The 20,499-nt window shown below is 36.6% G+C and overlaps 1 non-coding gene across 1 annotated transcript; it reads right to left on the reverse strand.

Moving 5' to 3' along the window:
* Window positions 1–7,092: 7,092 nt before the first annotated feature.
* On the reverse strand, window positions 7,093–7,198 carry LOC121983502. Its single transcript, XR_006112551.1, has one exon. It is a non-coding gene; the product is annotated as a small nucleolar RNA R71 (small nucleolar RNA).
* Window positions 7,199–20,499: the final 13,301 nt, after the last annotated feature.

The raw sequence follows: 20,499 nt of genomic DNA on the forward strand, positions 1-20,499 counted from the left end.
AGGTTGCAAACATAGTCCCATATTGGAAACACATGGGAAAAATCATGGGTTTATAAGAGAAAAGATATCTCCATTGGCATGAGGCCTTTTGGGTAGAGCCCAAGAGCAAAACCATGAGGGCTTAGGCCCAAAGTGGACAATATCATGTCATTGTGGAGATATCTAAATTTTTTTCGATCCTACAATATCTACTATAAATCATCTTCTCATATCTTGTTGAATATTTCTAGGTTTATACAAATCTACATAGACAAATTAACTTTTAATCTTAGAAGCTATAAAAGAAGTTGTGTATATAAGATGATCAACATTTTCTAAGAAAAGATCGCATTAGTGTTCTTATAAATATTTTGTAATAGTCAACTCTATTTCTCCCCTTGTAATTATTGCCCATGTGCAATTTACTCCAACACATATTACTTTAACTCTTGTTTTCCTGGAGTTCTTTATTTTGTAAATGAAATGCAGAGCATATTCAACAAGTGCATCTTTAAATTATTTTTGGGTTGGGAATTTCTACACAAGAATCAAAAGTGTTTTTATTTACTAATACTGGCCTTTAGTGTTGTGATGAATATGAAAGTTAAAAATAATACATCTAATTCAAATTAGTACCCATTATATTGTGAAGGGGCAAAAAAAATATCTACACTAGTGTTTAAAATTTAAACAATATGTTTCATATTTACATATTAAAATTTTAATTTAGCAATATGTTGTAGCATCTACAATTTGTTAACTATTACAACGTATTGTTGGTCTTTACAGCCAATAATATGTCATAGCAGCTATGATTCCGTAGTTACTACATTATGTTATTGATCTTCAAAAGACCAGCAACATATTGTAGAAGCTACAATTTCGTAGCTACTATAATTATAAGTTATTAAAGTACAAGACACGTATTATATCAAATGGAAGCTTGTTGAAAGATATTTGATTTGACATATCTTGTGTCCCATTATTAAATCTTACTCAACAAGTGTATCTTTATTTTTTTTTGATTGAGAATTTCTACACAAGAATCAAAAGTGTTTTTAGTTCCTAATACTCCCATTGAATGTTCTGAGGAATATGAAAGTTAAAGAATAATATATCTAATTCAAATTAGTGCCCATTATATTATAAAGGGTCAAAAAATATATCTACACTAGTGTTTGAAATTTAAATAATAAGTTGTTTATTTACATATTAAATTTGAAGATTAGAAATACGTTATAGCAGCTATGATTCCGTATCTGCTATATCGTATTGTTGATCTTTAAAGGACCAGCAACACATTATAGTAACTATAATTTCATACCTGTTACAACTATAAGTTATAACTATAAGTACACCGAGTTAATTTTGATGTGGTTAACTGAATTAAGTTAGGTCATGTTATTTTTGATGCCTTATGTCTAAGTCTACAGGAGCTTAGAAATATAAGAAGTCAACCAAAAGACTCAGTGAGCGAGAATTATGGCACGGAAAGTGAGTCAATAGGCCTGGTGCATCCGAGAGATGAGGAGCTGTGGAAGAGTACACTGGAAAACAAGAAGGAGGCGCATGACACTTTCAAGGGATGAGAAGTCGAGGAGGAAGACTGCTCGAGGAGAAGACCAGAGTTGAGTTCGGGTGAGCTCAACTCTGGACGATCAAAGAATCACCCAAGGCCAACTAGGTCTAGGCGCCTAGAATGTTCCGCCATGTCAGCGAGTTGTTGGTCGAAGAGGATTAGCATAGAGTCTATGTCAGCCGAGTCTAGGCTCTCAGATCGGGTCCAAGCACTCGAATCGAGTCCAGGCGCCCGGGAAGCCTTGATCCGTTGGAAAGAAACTATTGCAGAGTGGATCAAGTTGACCAAGTCCAAGCGCCCAGACTGGGTCCTGGTTCCCGGGAAGTGCCATGTCAGTAAATGGCTAGTTGCGACCAGTGAGATAAATAAAGCACTCATACTCGAAGTTTAACAACGCACTCTGTACTTTCATTTACAGATTCTATTTTTATTGTTTGTGCTTAACTACTATAAGAGGCTACTCCACCTTCACGAAGGAGTTCTTTTAGTGATATTTATATTACCTTAGATTAACAACCTCCTTGGTTGCAAACCAAGTAAAATCTTCTGTCTCTCTATTTTGTTTATTTTTTTTATTTGTTTAAAATTAATGTGTGTTCCTTGCTAAGTTTGGTAGCAAGAGATTTAAATTTCTAACTTACAGTTTATTCACCCCTCCCCCCTCTAGCTAGCCTATCGGGACCTATAATAACATGTTGAGAGAGCCATAACTTTTAATTCAGTTTGAAGTATATGACATATATTATATCAAATGGAACCTCGTTTAAATATCTTCAATTTGATGTATTTTTCCTCCCATACTTTCTTAGTTAGCAAGTGCATCTTTAAATTATTTTTGGGTTGGAAATCTCTACAAAAGAATCACAATTTTTTTAGTTACTAATACTCCCATTGAGTATAGTGAGGAATATGAAAGTTAAAGTCAGTAATAAAGTTGTTGTTGGTTTCCGAAAAATAACAACACATTTAAAAATCATCATCATTTAATTGTTGATTTTCAAAAATCAACAACAATGTGTTGTTGATTTTGAAAATCATTGTGTTGTTGATTTTGAAAATCAACAACATTGTGTTGTTAAAAATCAGCAATACAATGTTGATGATTTATCAAAAATCAACATAAAAAATTAGCAATAGTATTATGATGTTGATTTTGGAAGCAGCAATATTTTGTTACTAATCTTTCAAAATCAACAACACAGAAAAAAAATCTAGTTCAACAAATTTTTAAATGAATAGTAAAGGGAAAGATAGACATGTATAAACAAAGATAATGACTACATTGTTTGGACATTTCCAAAACCACAGGCGTGATCAGGGAAAAGACATATTCACCTAAGTTGTTTGGTAAATTGCTGAAACTTTACATTACCTTACTAGCATAAAAAACATCTCTCTCATCCGGTTCTTCCGTTTACAATTCGGTTATTTTTGAGTTCATTACATACCCATCTTTAGATAATGGAAATGCATCTTCAAGATCACTATACTGAATCATTATGATTGCCAGATCTATTGAATAGTGCATATCATTCCCTATAAATTCATCCCTATAGGCATCTCTTTCAATTTCGGTTGCCATTCTAATATCGTATTTTTCTTATTGAGTCCACGTATCTTTAAATAATTCTTCCAAAAGACTCTGACCTCTAACATTGTCAATACTGATAGCTTCTTCTCTCAAATTGTATATACAATTTACACTCTCTCCAATACTCACCACAACACTAGCAAAAGTGGAAGATGACATTTTACTACCACTAGTATTTATGTTTGGTGTACCATCACTGAGTTGGTCTTCATTTTTTAAATCAATTGATTCCATCTTATGTGACACAACTTCATCAGAAAATGTATCCATGCATTGATGCAATTGTGAAGAACAATCATTTCTATTAAATATGTGAATATTTCTATAACACACTAGCCAAGTGAAGGAAGACAATAGATCATCACATGTTGCTAATTTTCTAGTTACCAATTTCAAATTTTAAAATTTCACATACAAGAAACTTTAATCTCATAACAACACTTTTTATGTATTAATTCAGACTATTCTGAAAACTCTCAAGAGTATAAGAGAAGACATTAAAGTCTAGATGCAAACATTAAGATCACATGAAAATTGTCTATTTACTAAACCATGTCACCAAGGTTCCATATAATGCAATTATACACATCATATTAATTGATTTATACATTAGTAGAATAACGCTTACATGTTCTCTATAAGATTGATCAGAGAATAAAACTTCGTCCACACTACAATATCAACTATCACTCCTACTATGATTGGTTTATCTATAATAACAAAAATAATCATTAGATGAATATAACGAATATTTCCCAGCGTACAACAATGGTAAGGCCAATTTGAGATGTTACCATCGTTGAACTAGGTTTACAGCATCTCTGGTAGGCTGGTTCAAAGTATTTTACAAATACTTGAATTTTTTTAAACCTTGTGCTACACTTGCTTATACCTCCCTTCAACTATTCTCAAATCGAATAACAGAGAACTAGCAAAGTCACTGGCTGGAGCTAGGTTTCATCACTTTCAACTTCAAGGTTATGAGGGAATCATAAGGTCGGGATCGGCTACCTCATTAAGACCATTAGAGCTATACATTACACTATCCACTAGAGAAGAACCTACACCAGAGCTACATTTGTTATGTTCTCTCTGATCAACTTTTCTTTTCCATGTACAATAACCTGCAAAGTTCCTAGAAAGCTATAGGATACTAAACTAGAGGGATATTTTTTACCTATGCTACATTCCACATTTTCTATGATAAGAACAAGCACCATTCACCGAAAAATATTCCCCATCCGCTTGAAGTTTGTCAGCTTGTTGCTGTTTGACTTTTTCACTCAGCATAGGTTAACCGTTCACCAAAAAATTACCTACATCATTCATCATAAATTTAGCTGCACCGTTCGTTGCTGGTCACCTTTGCTTCGAGAGTAGGTCACTTTTTCTGAGAAGGACACATTCCGGTTCAGAATGCTCCTTTTTTTTCTTTGGAAGGGTAAAATGGGTATTTGACACATGGCAGACTATGCGATTTAGACATTTCCAAAATGCCTATGTGATTTAGGGAAAAGGCAAAACTGGCTACGCTCTTTAGTAAATTACTGATGTATTTTAGTCATTTTTAAAATTATCAAATTAAATTTAAAAATTATAATAATACATTCAAATTATATATTTTTTTATATATTATTTTTTAACTCTAAATAATGATGTTCTTTTCACTTGCTCGGGTTTCTCATCTTCCTTCTAAGTTATAGTGTCATGGACTCTTTGGTGTATTCGCTGTCGGAGTCCTGTGAATCAAAGAACATCAGTTTAGAGTTGATGTGCTTAAATTATATATGATTTTAGACTTTGATTGATGCACATTTACTGGTATTTATTGATTATAATGTACGTTATCGCACTTCATTCATTCATTCATTTTATCATTATAATTACTTCTTTTTGTTTGGAGATCTGATTTTACTTTGTTTTGATTGACAATATATGAAATGGAGTGGAAAGGGAAAAAGAATACGAAGTGTAGCATATTTTGAAATCTAGCATGGGTATGATGTGCCCTGAGGCACGGTCGTGCCCCGAGGCACGGTCGTGCCCCGAGGCACGGTCGTGCCCCCTGTAGAGATAGGCAGGGTTATGCCTACTAGGCACGAACTAGGCACAACTGTACCCTTGTTCCAGATAGTGGCATGACAAGGCCATGCTTGGAGACACAACTATGGTATCCCCTTTCATCATTTGCATGGCTCAATCGTGCCATATTGTATGGTCGTGCTTGCTAAGGGTAGGGGTTGTGCCCTCTGCTATAATAGGGGGTTTTCTCCCCTTTTCATGGATCCTTGGTTTGGATGCCCCGTCCCTTCCTTTGGAAAGAGTTTTTCCTTCTAGGAGAAATTATAGAGCTTCCAACTTTGCCGATCCGCACTATCCGTCCACTTTTGGAGCAAGGGAACGCCTCTAAAGACGTCGGGCTTCATGGATAAACACTCTCTTCTCTCTATTTTCATATAATGAGTTGTAGTTTGTTAATTTCTTCATCCTTGGTTGTATTATCTTATAATGGAGTAGATTCTTTGATTCTTAGGATGCAAGAAGTAGTTATGATATGATGTTAATATATGAATTATGTATATGTCATTTTCTTATTTAATGATATATTTTATGACTTGTTCTTGTGTATTGTTCCTTATATATATTTGATGGAATGTGTGTGAGGTTAACACATTTAGATATAGAGTTTTGTTCACCATTTAGAGGAGGTGCTTTGGAATGTGTAGTCGGGAACTTTATGACAGAGGGTATCCTTACTTTCTAAGGCATTTCCATGAAACAGAGAGTAATTCCCTATAAGGAAAGTTAATTAGAGTTTGAGGGGGTATTTCTCACATTAATGTTAGGAAGTGACTTATGCAATATAGAGATTGTATGACCAAAGGGGCCCTGTGACAAAGGGTAACCCTTTAACCAGACTTTCTATGTTACCTCTTCTACTTAATTATATTAATTTACCATTAGGAAGTAAATCAGATAACTCTAGGGATAGTATGACTAGGGGCCTTAAGGTTAACCCTTTAATCGAACTTTCTAAAGTTACTTCTTTACTTAATGGCATAAGATTTGGGTAAACTCTCCGGTGTAATCTTAGTGGTCAAGTTAGACTTTAGTTAGAAATCCTACAAGAGTGTAGGCATGAAGGAAAGAAGATGAACAATGCATAGGAACATTAACTAACATCATAATGAAATTGAACTACTGGAATCATTTCCCCAACCACTCTTTCTCCCCCTCTCTCTACTCTCTCCCTCTCAACCTTAGTTCTTAAAGACTTTTCCCAACTTTTGATTGTCTAGATAATTTGTTGTATAAAGTTAACTAGTACTTAATCAACAGTTCCTGTGGTTCAATATCTTTTATTACTTGATGATGTTTCTGTACACTTATGGATACACATCAAGTTTTTGGTGTCGTTACCAGGGATTATTTTCAATTAACATTAGTTGATTAGTATATGCGTTACTTTAGACATTTTTCTTTTTTATTTTTCATTATGCATCTTCCTTTTGTCTTTAATTCTGCATTTTTATTTGTTCTTAGAATTTTTTAGAATACAATGAGCACTAACATATCAAGAGGCCTTTGAGAGAATTTTACACACCAATATCTGCAAGAGGATTGGATCCCATTGTAAAACCTTATATCAAAGAAGCAAGTTTCCAACTAGACCCAGAATTAATTACCATGACACAAGGCCACAAATTTAACGGAGAAGTTTCAGAAAACTCATACTTGCACCTTGAAGCATTTCTTGAATATTGCAATGTGGTACAATGTGAGGGGGTCTTTGCTGATGCTATCCAGTTGATGACATTTCCATTCAGCATCAAAGATAGAGCAAAGACTTGGTTTTATTCTTTTTGTCCTCAAAGCATTACAAGTTGAGAACAGTTGGAGCAACGATTCCTGAATTACTTTTTCCCTCTAAGCAGAATTATGTATATGAGAAATTACATCACAAATTTTTCTCAAGTAGATGGAGAATCACTATTTGAGGCATGAGATAAATTTAAAGGTTTATTAAGACAGTGTCCTCGCCATGGTTTGGAAAGATGGCTGACAGTGCACATATTCAATATGGGGATTTCCTTCTCAAATAAGTCACTATTAGATTCATTTGCTGGAGGCTCTTTAATAAACAAACGTTTGGATGAAGCTTATACATTAATTAATCAAGTAACATTGAATCTCTAAGAATGGTCAGACAAAAGTTGGATGGAATATCCCCCAATAATTCTTGAAGTGCAAGCCAAGAATGCAATGACAATTGTCACACAAGAGTTGTTACAACTGCCCATATACAGAGAGGAAACTTCATCAAATCACAAAATAAGGGGTTGAAAAGAATAGAGAAGTCCAGTGTAAAATGTAATGTTATCAAGTTGAGAAGTGGCGAGAATCTTGGAAAACTTCTAGAGAAAGATTTGTATAGAAATGAGGAAAAGAACAATAGAGAACTATAAAAACTTAGTTCCAACACTCTAGAAAGTGTCCATAGGCCACGAATACCTTTCCCTCAATGGTTGATCGCACTAATACTAGACAAGCAATTTGGACCTCCACCACAAGATCAAAGAGAATTTGGGGAAAAGATAGATTAATTTTTCCAAAGACCTCCACAAGGATTCCTTTTCCACAAAGACTAGTGGGGGCCAATAAAGATAAAGATTTTGACAATTCTGTGATACTAATATGGTTGAGTGTAGATTTCTTGATATATATAAAAATAAAGACTCTTCAAATGATGATTATAATGATAATGCAGTGGATTGTAAGTTTTTAGATCTTCCTACTGGAGTTATAGTGAAATAGAATTTTTAGATGATGAATGTGTTGAGGTTGATCAATTTAAGACTACAAGTAAAGTTGTTGATCCTCCTGTAGTTGATTCTCTTGCAGCTGATATTGATGTTGGTATATGTTTTACTATATGTGATGATATTCATGTTATGAAAGAAAGTGTAGGGAATTGTGTTGTGGAAGTAGTATCTCAAGAATCACTTTCTTTGAGCCCACAACCACTTGATAGTATGAGAGTGGTAAGAATTGAACAAGTTGTGAATATAAATATAGGGACTTGTGCAGAGATAGCAAAGCCCCAAGAATCACCACCTTTAGTTGGACTACCACCTGAGCTAGAGCCAGAACCATCATTTGATCTAGAAGAAGTCACATCCATTTATTTAGAACTTTCAGGTACCTTTCAACAATACAAGATTAGTATTCTTAGTGATCTTTTAGAAGCTTTCATATAGGTACCTATAATCGATTTTATGGAATATGATTCATTTTTTCATTCATGCTCCATTAAATTTAATATGATTCTAGTTCATTCTTATATTTCATGCTTATGGGAGACGTGTTTTTCTTTTGGGTGTGCAGATTTCACTTGGACCAAAATTGAAAGCTCAATCTGAACCATCTTCGACCTCTAGAATGAACTTGCAAGGAGATGAAGATGGAGAGAGAGGTGTTACACTATATTAATCGTATGATGACAACTATCTCTATAATAAAATAGGCCAATGGAAGAAAAGTCTAAGAGTTTCTCACTCCGGCTAGAACGATATTTCGAAAAGCCCAAATAAGGGGTCGAGCTAATGATCTAAAATAAGTGCTTCTTGGGAGACAACCCAAGTTCTTTCTTATTTTTTATTTAAGCTTTTAATTTCTTTATAGTTTCTTTTGTTTCTTTATAATAACCCAAATCTCTCTACTTAATTTTTCTTATCTAATTTCTTTTTGTAGAATTCAAAGTTATGGAAGAATGTGAGCATCAGAAAGAGGAGTATTTTCAAACATATAAATGTCTCATCCATTTAGAGCTAATCACTTGGTAACTCCTCTTACTTCAAAACCTCCTCCATATTATTAGTTAGAGCCCTACAACCAATCATATGATGATCATTGTATGGACTCAATGTATCATATTCCTATATATATTTATAAAGATATTTCTTTATGGTTATTATACTTACTTGTATTGGTGTCAAATAACTAAGTATAATAGCGTCCTTGAGTAGAAGGTTCTTATCTATATCAATCGATTGGTTGAATTGATAGTGAGATGATATAGAGAGCACTACTCTTAATCATTCCTAATCAAGTATTAACATTCAGGGACAATGTTAATGCGATGAGACTAACATGTAGGTCAACTCAATGACTTGATCTTACAAGTCATGGATATAGAGATATCAAGTTGACACATAGGTATGCATTGAAGAATGTATACTGAATGACCCGCCATGAGAAAGTATCATGGATCGTTATATGAGTGTCATATACTTTCTCATGTGACTATTAGATTGACTATCAGTCCTTGGACCTGAAGTCACCATGGTTCCCTACATAAGGAGTTGCATACTTTGGCTTCCTCAAACGTCACCCGTAACTGGGTGGACTATAAAGGCGATTACTGGGTATGTAACAAATTATGCAGAGGGATGTGAGTGATGTAGACGAGATCTATCCCTCCTATATGACGGGAGTGACATCATGATTCTTGATAGAGTGAGACCACTAAGTGCATGGCCATGCCCAAATGAGTCAATATGAGAAATTGAGCTCATTTGTTTAGAGTGAGTCTACTTGGAGTTCAAGATATAAATTGATTAGAGGATGACACGGTCTATACCTCATTTGATTAATTTAGATGTTAAGGATAGAAGGACATTGTCACATATTGTGAGAGTCATAATTAGTAGTCACAAAGGTGATGTTGGATCTCAACATTCTTGTAACTTGGGTAGTAATGATGTGTTGCTAGATACCGCTCATTACTTATGCTTCTAAATGGGTTTAGGAGCATTGCCAACGTTACAAGAACCTATAGGGTCACACACAAAGGGCAATTAGATGGAGAATAGTTTCATATGATGGACCAAGAGGATTAGGTTCATGTGATGAATCAAATTGGATTAAGAGTAATCCAAATTAGACTAATTGAGTTGGACTCAATTTGATTCATGTGTTGAATGAGTCTAATTTAGATTATAACTCATTGAATCAATTTAATTTAATGAATAGAGATTCATTAAATCAAATTGACTTGAATCAATGGTTATATTTGATCAACCATGGGAGATAAATGAGTTAAGTTTGACTTGACTTGAGAGGGAAGATGAAGGGTCAAGTTTGACTTGACCAAATGCCACTTAATTGTGACATGGCATGTGGGTCGGCCAATGATGATGGTCCACATCATCAAGGCTACATCAAGTGTGTGCCACCTCATGAGGGAGACCAAGAGTCATGACTTTTGGTATTACATGGAGGTTTAAAAGCCTCTAAAAGTGGTCGGCCACTTAATTGTGTGCATTAAGCATTTTTGTGTGCTAATTGAAGTCATCTTCTTCCTCCTCTCTTCTCTACTCTCCCTCTCCTCCATTGCCGAGCCACCCAAGAGTGCTAGCACACTATAAGTGGTTCTTCTCCACCTTTTGTCCGTGTGGATACTTGTAGAGGAGTGTTCACTTGACACTCTTCGAGATCCGACACTTTTTGGACGAGCGGGATAAGCGAAGGGCTTCGCTACAAAGGTATACTCTCTTTTCATGTAGATCTAAGGTAGATCTAGTGTAGAAAGATGTACATGATTTAATTTTAAATATATCTTTGCACGGATCCGTGGCTAGAATTGGGGGTTTCTGCAACGCAAAAAGCGGTTTTTACGGCTCGAATTGCTAACAGTGGTATTAGAGCCACGTGCGAAGCATGTACTCGTTTGTATTTTGTTTTTATGAAAAGATTTCAGATCTGTAAGTTTCTGTAAGTTGACTATTTTTATGGATTTTGTGAGTATTTTTCTCGTAGAGGCGAAGCAACAAGTGTTTGGACGCTTGTAGGCTTCAACTACCGAGAAAAACTTTCCGAAACGACAAGGTCTCGCCCAAATTATTTTAGGGCAGCGGCTTAAGGCACTGTTAGATCAAGATGGGACACTCGCGACATTCATTTCGTGAGTAGGGGCGCTGCCCCTAACCCCGCAAGGGGCATTGTCCCGCGATCGCGCCCGAAAATCGCTAATCGGGACCGCCGAGAAGTTGTAACTCATAAAATTCATAAAATCAGTAGTAAAATTATAGAAATTTATGTAAAATACATAATTTAGAATTTTGTATGATATTGTGATGATCATGGCCCAAAAACCCCAATTTGATTGGACAAAAATTGTGTTGTAATTCATAATATGGCCTGCGCGCCATTTTTTTGTTGTGCGTGTTGTATGTGATTTGCGACCTGCACGTCATGCCTCCTTTATTTATATTCCTGTTGTAAAATAGTTTTAGACTCGAATGTAACTCGAGTTTCAATTTTGTAATGTACAATTGAAGATGGAGTTACAAGAAGGAAGCCGACAACACAAGGCGGTCAAAGGAGACGCTTGAAGAAACTGTTGATCCTAGGTTGACCGTTCGATCTTCTCATTAGCTTGAGAAGATCGTAGTAGGGTCATAACCTCATCACAATATATGTATATATCTTGATATATTTGCTTGTATGTATGTGATGCATGCTAGTGTAGGGTAATTGGTGCCTTGATGCGTATATGATACACATTAACGATTAGATTAGATCTTAATCAAATCAACTCAAGATGCCTACCAAGTTTTGATACCCATCACTACCTCGATCATTTGTTGTTGTTGAATCTGCCAAATCAGAGCAACGCATATTATCTTGGTAGGGTGCGGAGGGACAATCTTGGTCTCGCCTATCAAAGCTTGGGTGAGTGCAAACTCAATTAGATTGAGTATAACTAGTTAACTCAATTTGATCGGGTATAACTATAGACATTTTTTTCCAACGGTTCGAAGATAGGATAAAAATCACATTTATACTAAATTTTGGGCGATTTAGCCAAAGCTAACTTAAGGTTTTTTATAACTGAGGATTTTGATCCTATAAACAAGAGTTGCATAGAGATGTAATTGATAATTCGTTATCTATCGATCATACTAAGTTTTTGGCGATTTAGCCAAAGCTATCTCAAGTCATAGTATGATGTGGATCTTGTCCCACGAAAATTATAGCCAATTGGTATGAATCTAGTAGTGTGGTTTGACCACATCCATGATTTGATTCTACAAAAGCTCTAAATTCAGTGGGAGCATCATTTAGTTAAAGGTCTAATTAAATGATAAATGGAATATGATATTTACTTTCTGCATTATTTCTGTTGTAGATTGTCATGTCGACAAACACAAACACTTTCTCCTTGTGTTCTGTCCTTGATAAGGACAAGATCAATGGAGCTAACTTCCTGGACTGGTACAGAAATTTGAGAATCGTTCTCACACAAGAAAGAAAACTGTACGTCCTGGAGCAGCCCATTCCCAAGGTACCTCCTGCCACTGTCACGCGAGCTGACCGAGATGCTTATAAGAAACATCAAGATGATGCATTAGATGTGTCATGCCTCATGCTCGCGACCATGAACTCTGAGCTTCAGAAGCAACACGAGTTGATGTCTGCTTATGATATGGTTGAACATCTTCATCAACTATGTCAAGGACAAGCGAGGCATGAGAGATTCGAGATCTCCAAGGCACATGTTTCAGTGCAAGATGCAAGATGGGACTCCCATAGGTCCATATGTGCTCAAGATGATTGGGTACATAGAAAACCTACAGAGGTTGGGATTCCCACTTGGTCAAGAGCTTGCCACTGACTTGATCTTGCAATCCTTGCCTGAGAGCTACAGTCAATTTGTCATGAATTACAACATGAACGAAATTGACAAGCCACTACCTGAGCTGCTAAGCATGTTGCAAACTGTTGAGCTCAACCTTAAGAAGGTAAAGCCCAACTCCATTTTGATGGTGCAAAAGCATAAAGGCAAGGGCAAGCCTAAAGGTAAGGGAAAGTCCCAAGCCAAGGGCAAAGGAAAGATAATGAAACCTAAAGGAGGGCTTGCCAAGGATGCTATATACCTGCTTCCACTGCGGTCAGACCGGGCACTGGAAGAGGAACTGCAAAGTATATCTAGAAGATCTTAAGAAGAAGAGAAGTAAGACTTCTACTTCAGGTATATATGTTATAGAAGTCAATTTATCTATTTCTGCATCGTGGGTATTGGATACCGGATGTGTTTCTCACATTTGTACTAATGTGCAGGCACTGAGAAATAGTAGGGCATTGACGAAGGGCGAGGTGGACCTACGAGTTGGTAATGGAGCACGGGTTGTTGTTGTTGCTGTAGAACTTACTATCTATCTCTGCCCTCTAGGCTTGTACTAGAATTAGATGAATATTGTTATGTGCCTACTCTTACAAAGAACATCATTTCAGTCTCTTGTTTGGACAAGAAAGGCTTTTCTTTTGTAATAAAGAACAAATGTTGTTCCGTTTACTTAAATGATATGTTCTACTGTAGTGCACCTCTGATGAACGGACTCTACATTCAAGACTTAGAGAACCCCATCTATAACATAAGTACCAAAAGGTTCAAGTCAAATGAAATGAACCAAACCTATCTCTGGCATTGTCGCTTAGGTCATATAAATGAGAAACGCTTATCTCAGCTCCATAAAGATGGTTTGCTGGACTCATTTGATTTTGAATCATATGAGACATGCGAGTCATGCCTACTGGGCAAGATGACTAAGACTCCCTTTAGTGGACACAGCGAAAGAGCGACTGACTTGTTAGGACTTATACATAGTGATGTATGTGGCCCTTTCAATGTGGTTATAGGTACTTCATTACATTTACTAATGACTTCAGTAGATATGGTTATGTGTATCTGATGACACATAAGTCACAATCCTTTGAAAAGTTAAAAGAATTCAAGAATGAAGTACAAAACCAGCTAGGCAAGAGTATTAAGATACTTTAATCAGATCGAGGTGGTGAATACCTTAGCCATGAGTTTGGTGACTATCTAGCTGAGTGTGGGATTCTATCCCAACTCACTCCTCCTGGAACACCACAGTGGAATGGTGTATCTGAAAGGAGGAATCGTACCCTACTAGATATGGTACGATCTATGATGAGTCACACAGATCTTCCTATATCTTTTTGGGGATATGCTCTAGACACAGCAGCCTTCACACTTAACCGTGTTCAATCCAAGGTAGTGATAAAGACACCATATAAGATATGGACTGGGAGAGATGCCCAGATGTCTTTTATGAGGATTTGGGGTTGTGAGCCTTACGTTCGACGTCAAGTCTCGGACAAATTGGGACCCAAATTTGATAAGTGCTATTTTATAGGATATCCCAAGGAAACGAAGGGATATTACTTCTACATTCCCAGTCAACACAAAGTGTTTGTGGCTAAGACTAGGATATTTCTAGAAAGGGACTTTGTTTCTAGAAAAACTAGTGGGAGTACGTTCAATCTTGAAGAAGTTCAAGATATGGACCATAGCACTGAAGCCTTGACTGAAGTTGAACTGGAACCACAAAGTGTTGTGGATGATGAGATTGTTCCAGAAGGAGTTGAGGAACAACAACCAGTTCAAGTAGACCTACCTCTTCGCAGGTCTGATAGGGTACGTCGTCAGCCTGAGAGATACTCATTTCTCTTGTTTGACCATGATGACGTTGTGCTCGTTGAGAATGAGCCTACCTCTTATCAGGAAGCTGTGATAAGACCAGATTCTAAGTCATGGCTAGAGGCCATGAGATCCGAGATGGAATCCATGTACACCAACCAAGTATGGACTTTGGTTGATCCACCTGAAGGGGTAAAACCCATTGGGTGTAAGTGGGTCTTTAAGAGAAAGACTGACATGGATAGACTTATCTATAAGGGTCGCTTGGTAGCTAAAGGTTTCAAGCAGATTCATGATATTGACTATGATGAAACCTTTTCTCCAGTAGCGATGTTTAAGTCCATTCGGATCATGCTTGCTATTGCAGCCTACCATGACTATGAGATATGGCAGATGGATGTCAAAACCGCGTTTCTGAATGGAAACTTGCTCGAAGATGTGTACATGACATAACCTGAGGGTTTTGTAGATCCACAGCATACTAGCAGAGTATGCAAGCTGCGTAAGTCCATTTATGGACTAAAGCAAGCTTCTCGGAGCTGGAATCTTCGATTCGATGATGCGATCAAACAGTTTGGTTTCATCAAGAATGAAGATGAACTCTGTGTCTACAAGAAGGTTGTTGGGAACACAGTTATCTTCCTTGTATTGTATGTGGATGACATACTACTCATTGGAAATTACGTCCCTTTGTTGCAGTCTGTAAAGACTTGGTTGGGGAATTGTTTCTCAATGAAGGACTTAGGTGAAGCAGCCTATATTCTAGGCATAAAGATTTATAGAGATAGATCTAAGAGGTTGCTTGGCCTAAGTCAAAGTACATATATTGGCACGGTATTACTACGGTTTTCCATGCAGAATTCCAAGAAAGGATTTCTACCGATATCACATGGTGTGAGTCTTTCGAAGACTCAAAGTCCCTCTTCTAGAGAGGAGAGGGGCTGCATGGATAAGATCCCTTATGCCTCAGCCATAGAATCTATCATGTACGCCATTCTATGTAGTCGTCCTGATGTTTCGTATGCTTTGAGCATGACGAGCAGATACTAGTCAGATCCAGGTGAGCGTTACTAGATAACGGTCAAGAATATTCTTAAGTACCTGAGAAGGACTAAAGAATATTTCTTGATATTTGGAGGCGATAACAAGCTAGCTTTAAAGGGTTACAGTGATGCTTGCTTCCAAACTGACCAGGATGATTATAGATCGCAGTCTGGGTTCGTGTTTTGCTTGAATGGTGGTGCTGTGAGCTGGAAGAGTTCGAAGCAGGACACAGTTGCTGATTCTACAATAGAGGCCGAGTATATTGCTGCATCAAAAGAAGCAAAGGAGGCAGTTTGAATCCGCAAGTTCATTACTGAGCTTGGGGTAGTTCCTAGCATAGCCGATCCTATAAGCTCTATTGTGACAACAATGGAGCAATTGCACAGGCTAAGGAACCTCGCTCACACCAGTGGACCAAACACATACTACGGCGCTTCCATCTCAATCGAGAGATCATCGATAGAGGAGATGTGAAGATTTGTAGAGTACCCATAGAGACTAACGTTGCTGATCCCTTGACCAAGGCGTTGGCACAGAGAAAGCATGATGGTCACACTAGGTCATTGGGCCTTAAAGCCTACACTGATTGGTACTAGTGCTAGTGGGAGATTGTTAGTTAGAGCCATAGAGCCAATCATGTGATGATCATTGTATGGACTCGATGTATCATATTCCTATATATATTTATAAAGACATTTCTTTATGGTTATTATACTTACTTATATTGGTGCCAAATAACTAAGTATAATAGCGTCCTTGAGTAGAAGGTTCTTATCTATATCAATCGATTGGTTGAATTGATAGTGAGATGATATAGAGAACACTACTCTTAATCATTCCTTGTCAAGTATTAACATTCAGGGACAATGTTAATGCGATGAGACTATCATGTAGGTCAACTTGATGACTTGATCTCTCAAGTCATGGATATAGAGATATCAAGTTGACACATGGGTATGCATTGGAGAATGTATACTGAATGACCCGCCATGAGAAAGTATCATGGATCGTTATATGAGTGTCATATACTTTCTCATGTGACTATTAGATTGACTATCAATCCTTGGACCTGAAGTTACCATGGTTCCCAACATAAGGAGTTGTATACTTTGGCTTCGTCAAACGTCATCCGTAACTGGGTGGATTATAAAGGCGATTACTGGGTATGTACCAAATTATGCGGAGGGATGTGAGTGATGTAGATGGGATCTATCCCTCCTATATGACGGGAGTGACATCATGATTCTTGATAGAGTGAGACCACTAAGTGCATGGCCATGCCTAAATGAGTCAAAATGAGATATTGAGCTCATTTGTTTAGAGTGAGTCTACTTGGAGTTCAAGATATAAATTGATTAGAGGATGACACGGTCTATACCTCATTTGATCAATTTAAATGTCAAGGATAGAAGGATATTGTCACATATTGTGAGAGTCACAATTAGTAGTCACAAAGATGATGTTGGATCTCAACATTCTTGTAACTTGGGTAGTAATGATGTGTTGCTAGATACCGCTCATTACTTATGTTTCTAAATGGGTTTAGGAGCATTGCCAACGTTACAAGAACCTATAGGGTCACACACAAAGGGTAATTAGATGGAGAATAGTTTCATATGATGGACCAAGAGGATTAGGTTCATGTGATGAATCAAATTGGATTAAGAGTAATCCAAATTAGACTAATTGAGTGGGACTCAATTTGATTCATGTGTTGAATGAGTCTAATTTAGATTATGACTCATTGAATCAATTTAATTCAATGAATAGATATTCATTAAATCAAATTGACTTGAATCAATGGTTAGATTTGATCAACCATGGGAGATAAATGAGTCAAGTTTAAGTTAACTTGAGAGGGAAGATGAAGGGTCAAGTTTGACTTGACCAAATGTCACTTCATTGTGACATGGCGTGGGGGTCGACCAATGATATTGGTCCACATTATCAAGGTTACATCAAGTGTGTGCCACCTCATAAGGGAGACCAAGAGTCATGACTCTTGGTATTACATGGAGGTTTAAAAGCCTCTAAAAGTGGCCGGCCACTTAATTGTGTGCATTAAGCATTTTTGTGTGCTAATTGAAGTCATCTTCTTCCTCCTCTCTTCTCTATTCTCCCTCTCCTCCATTGCCGAGCCACCCAAGAGTGCTAGCACACTCTAAGTGGTTCTTCTCCACCTTTTGTCCGTGTGGATACTTGTAGAGGAGTGTTCACTTGATACTCTTCGAGATCCGGCACCTTTTGGACAAGCGGGATAAGCGAAGGGCTTCGCTACAAAGGTATACTCTCTTTTCATGTAGATCTAAGGTAGATCTAGTGTAGAAACATGTACATGATTTAATTTTAAATATATCTTTGCACGGATCCGTGGCTAGAATTCGGGATTTCTGCAACGCAAAAAGTGATTTTTACGGCTTGAATTGCTAACACATATTACATTTCTAGTTTTCATTAGGACAATGAAAGATTTAAGTCTAGGATGATGTATTGAATTTAGATTAGTTTTTGTCATATTTCTTTTTACATAATAAAATTTTTCTAGTTGCATTAGATATCATGTCATGATTGTTTATTTCTTAATACAAAAATACTAGTACGTTTATTTTAGATTTCATGTGGTTCATTTTTACTTATGGTGCTAGTATGTTTAATGATTTATCTTTTTCTATCCATGATAGCATGAAATGAGTGAGGTTTCTTCTTTAAGAGTTTAAGTATTGACCTTATTTTAGGATTTTTCCCACACTTTGCCTAGTTTTGATGGTAGATAACTCTGAAAGTAGTCATGATTCATAGAATTGAACTAGTACTTATATTTCTACAGTGATCTCTCAATTACATTTTGATTACTGGACGATCTCAGATCATGGAAACTCACTTGGAAAAATCAAAATCCTTGCATTTGTATTAGTGCAACACCTTTAAAGCACAAAAAAATCATTTGAATAAGTAATATAAAAATAGTTATCTTGAATGGAAACTAATAATTTACTCCTTTGAGATCGAGTTAGATTATTAGGAAAATAAATATTATGTTTCTCTTGATTACGAGTAATCCTTTAAAATCTTGTGTAATTTTAGAGATATGAACCATGTGTGTGGCAGGTAAGTGTCTATCGCTGGGAGTATAAGGAACATGGTCTTATGACAACTTGACTAGGCTTAGGAATTGAAACTTAAAAAATTTAGGTCACTATTGCACTAAGCACGGAGAACTATTTCTTAAGCCACACTCGAACAACTTTTGTATCTTCCTTACTAATAAAATTATTTGATAGGATTAAACTGATTTGCTAAACATTACGATGCACTATTTAACCATAGGAGTTTAGATTGTAGTTTTTTCTTGAGGACAAATAAATGTTTAAATCTAGGGGTGTGTGCACATAGATTATATATGATTTTAGGCTTTCATTGACGCACATTTACTATATTTTTTTATTATGATTTATGTTATCGTACTCCATTCATTCATTTTATTAGTATAATTACTTATTTGTGGTCGAAGATATGCTTTTGCTTTATTTTGATTGGCAAGATGCGAAATGAAGTGGAAGGGGACAAAGAACGCGAAGTGCAACCTATTCCAGAATCCATCATGGGTTGGTTGTGCCCTGAGACATAGGCAGGTTGTGTGGTGAGGCATGGTCATGCCCCCTGTAGAGATAGCCATGACAGGGTTGTGCCTACCAGGCACGACTGTGCCCTTGATCCAGAGAGTGACACAGTAGGGTCGTGTTAGGAGGCATGACCATGCCAGGAGGCACAATGATGCCTCTTACTCACTGAAAGGGACATGACCTGACCATCCGCTTTCGTTGTCTGCACGGCCCAGTTATGCCATTTGGCACGACCGTGCACACTAAGGGCAAGGGGTCATGCCTGTTGGGATGTATACTATAAGCCTAGCTTTTGTATGAACATTTGTTTTGAAATATTTTGAAATGAGAATCACTTTGGTCAAATGTTTGCATTTTATATTTATATATATGTCAATGCAGTTGTCCATTTAATTTATATTGTAGATAACATGGTATGTGGTGTCATACAGAAGATCATGTTATCGGTTCCTTATAAATTATAAATAGTAGCTCACAACCAAGATGGATAGGGACAAACCATTGGAACAGTTGTAGTGTAATTTGATATTAGTTTGTCTTGACTATAAAATTACACTAGTACACTATGTATGTATTGAGCAGGACCATTTGAGGTTGTTTAATTTATACTGACTACATAAAATAGCAGAACCTCTGTTATTATGGATGTGTGTCCTCTTAATCCCTATATAATAACAAGCATATATACTTAGTATTTATTTCTTTAACTTATCAACGGGTGAGATTTATTCGTTAAATTAATAGACCTGATGAGTTGGGAGATAGTATTATTTATATGGTGTGTTGTTGATTATAGAAGAAATTTGTGTCCTAATTATTTAGGCTGATGATGTCCCCTTGAGGAGCTCATAAGGATTATCATGTAAACTCTGTAGGTGGACTTAGTCCGGCATGATAATAAAGTTGAATGGTACTACTCTTGGAATCAGATGTTAATTAATTGAGTTGTCAATAACTCATTTAATTAACGGACATACGATATCTTAAACACAGGGAGATTAACGCACTCATGATAAGTAGGAGCCTATATTGTAATATGGAATTGGTGCGGTAGTTCAATAATAATCCTTTAGTAATATGGGTTATTATTGATGGACTTGGGTTGGGTGTTCGGGTCGAACACAGGAAGCCCAAGCCCATCAGGAGGCCTAAACCAATTCCTCCTCTAGGTCCCTGT

This window comes from Zingiber officinale, chromosome 5A (assembly GCF_018446385.1).
Source record: "Zingiber officinale cultivar Zhangliang chromosome 5A, Zo_v1.1, whole genome shotgun sequence".
Classification (NCBI taxonomy): domain Eukaryota; kingdom Viridiplantae; phylum Streptophyta; class Magnoliopsida; order Zingiberales; family Zingiberaceae; genus Zingiber; species Zingiber officinale.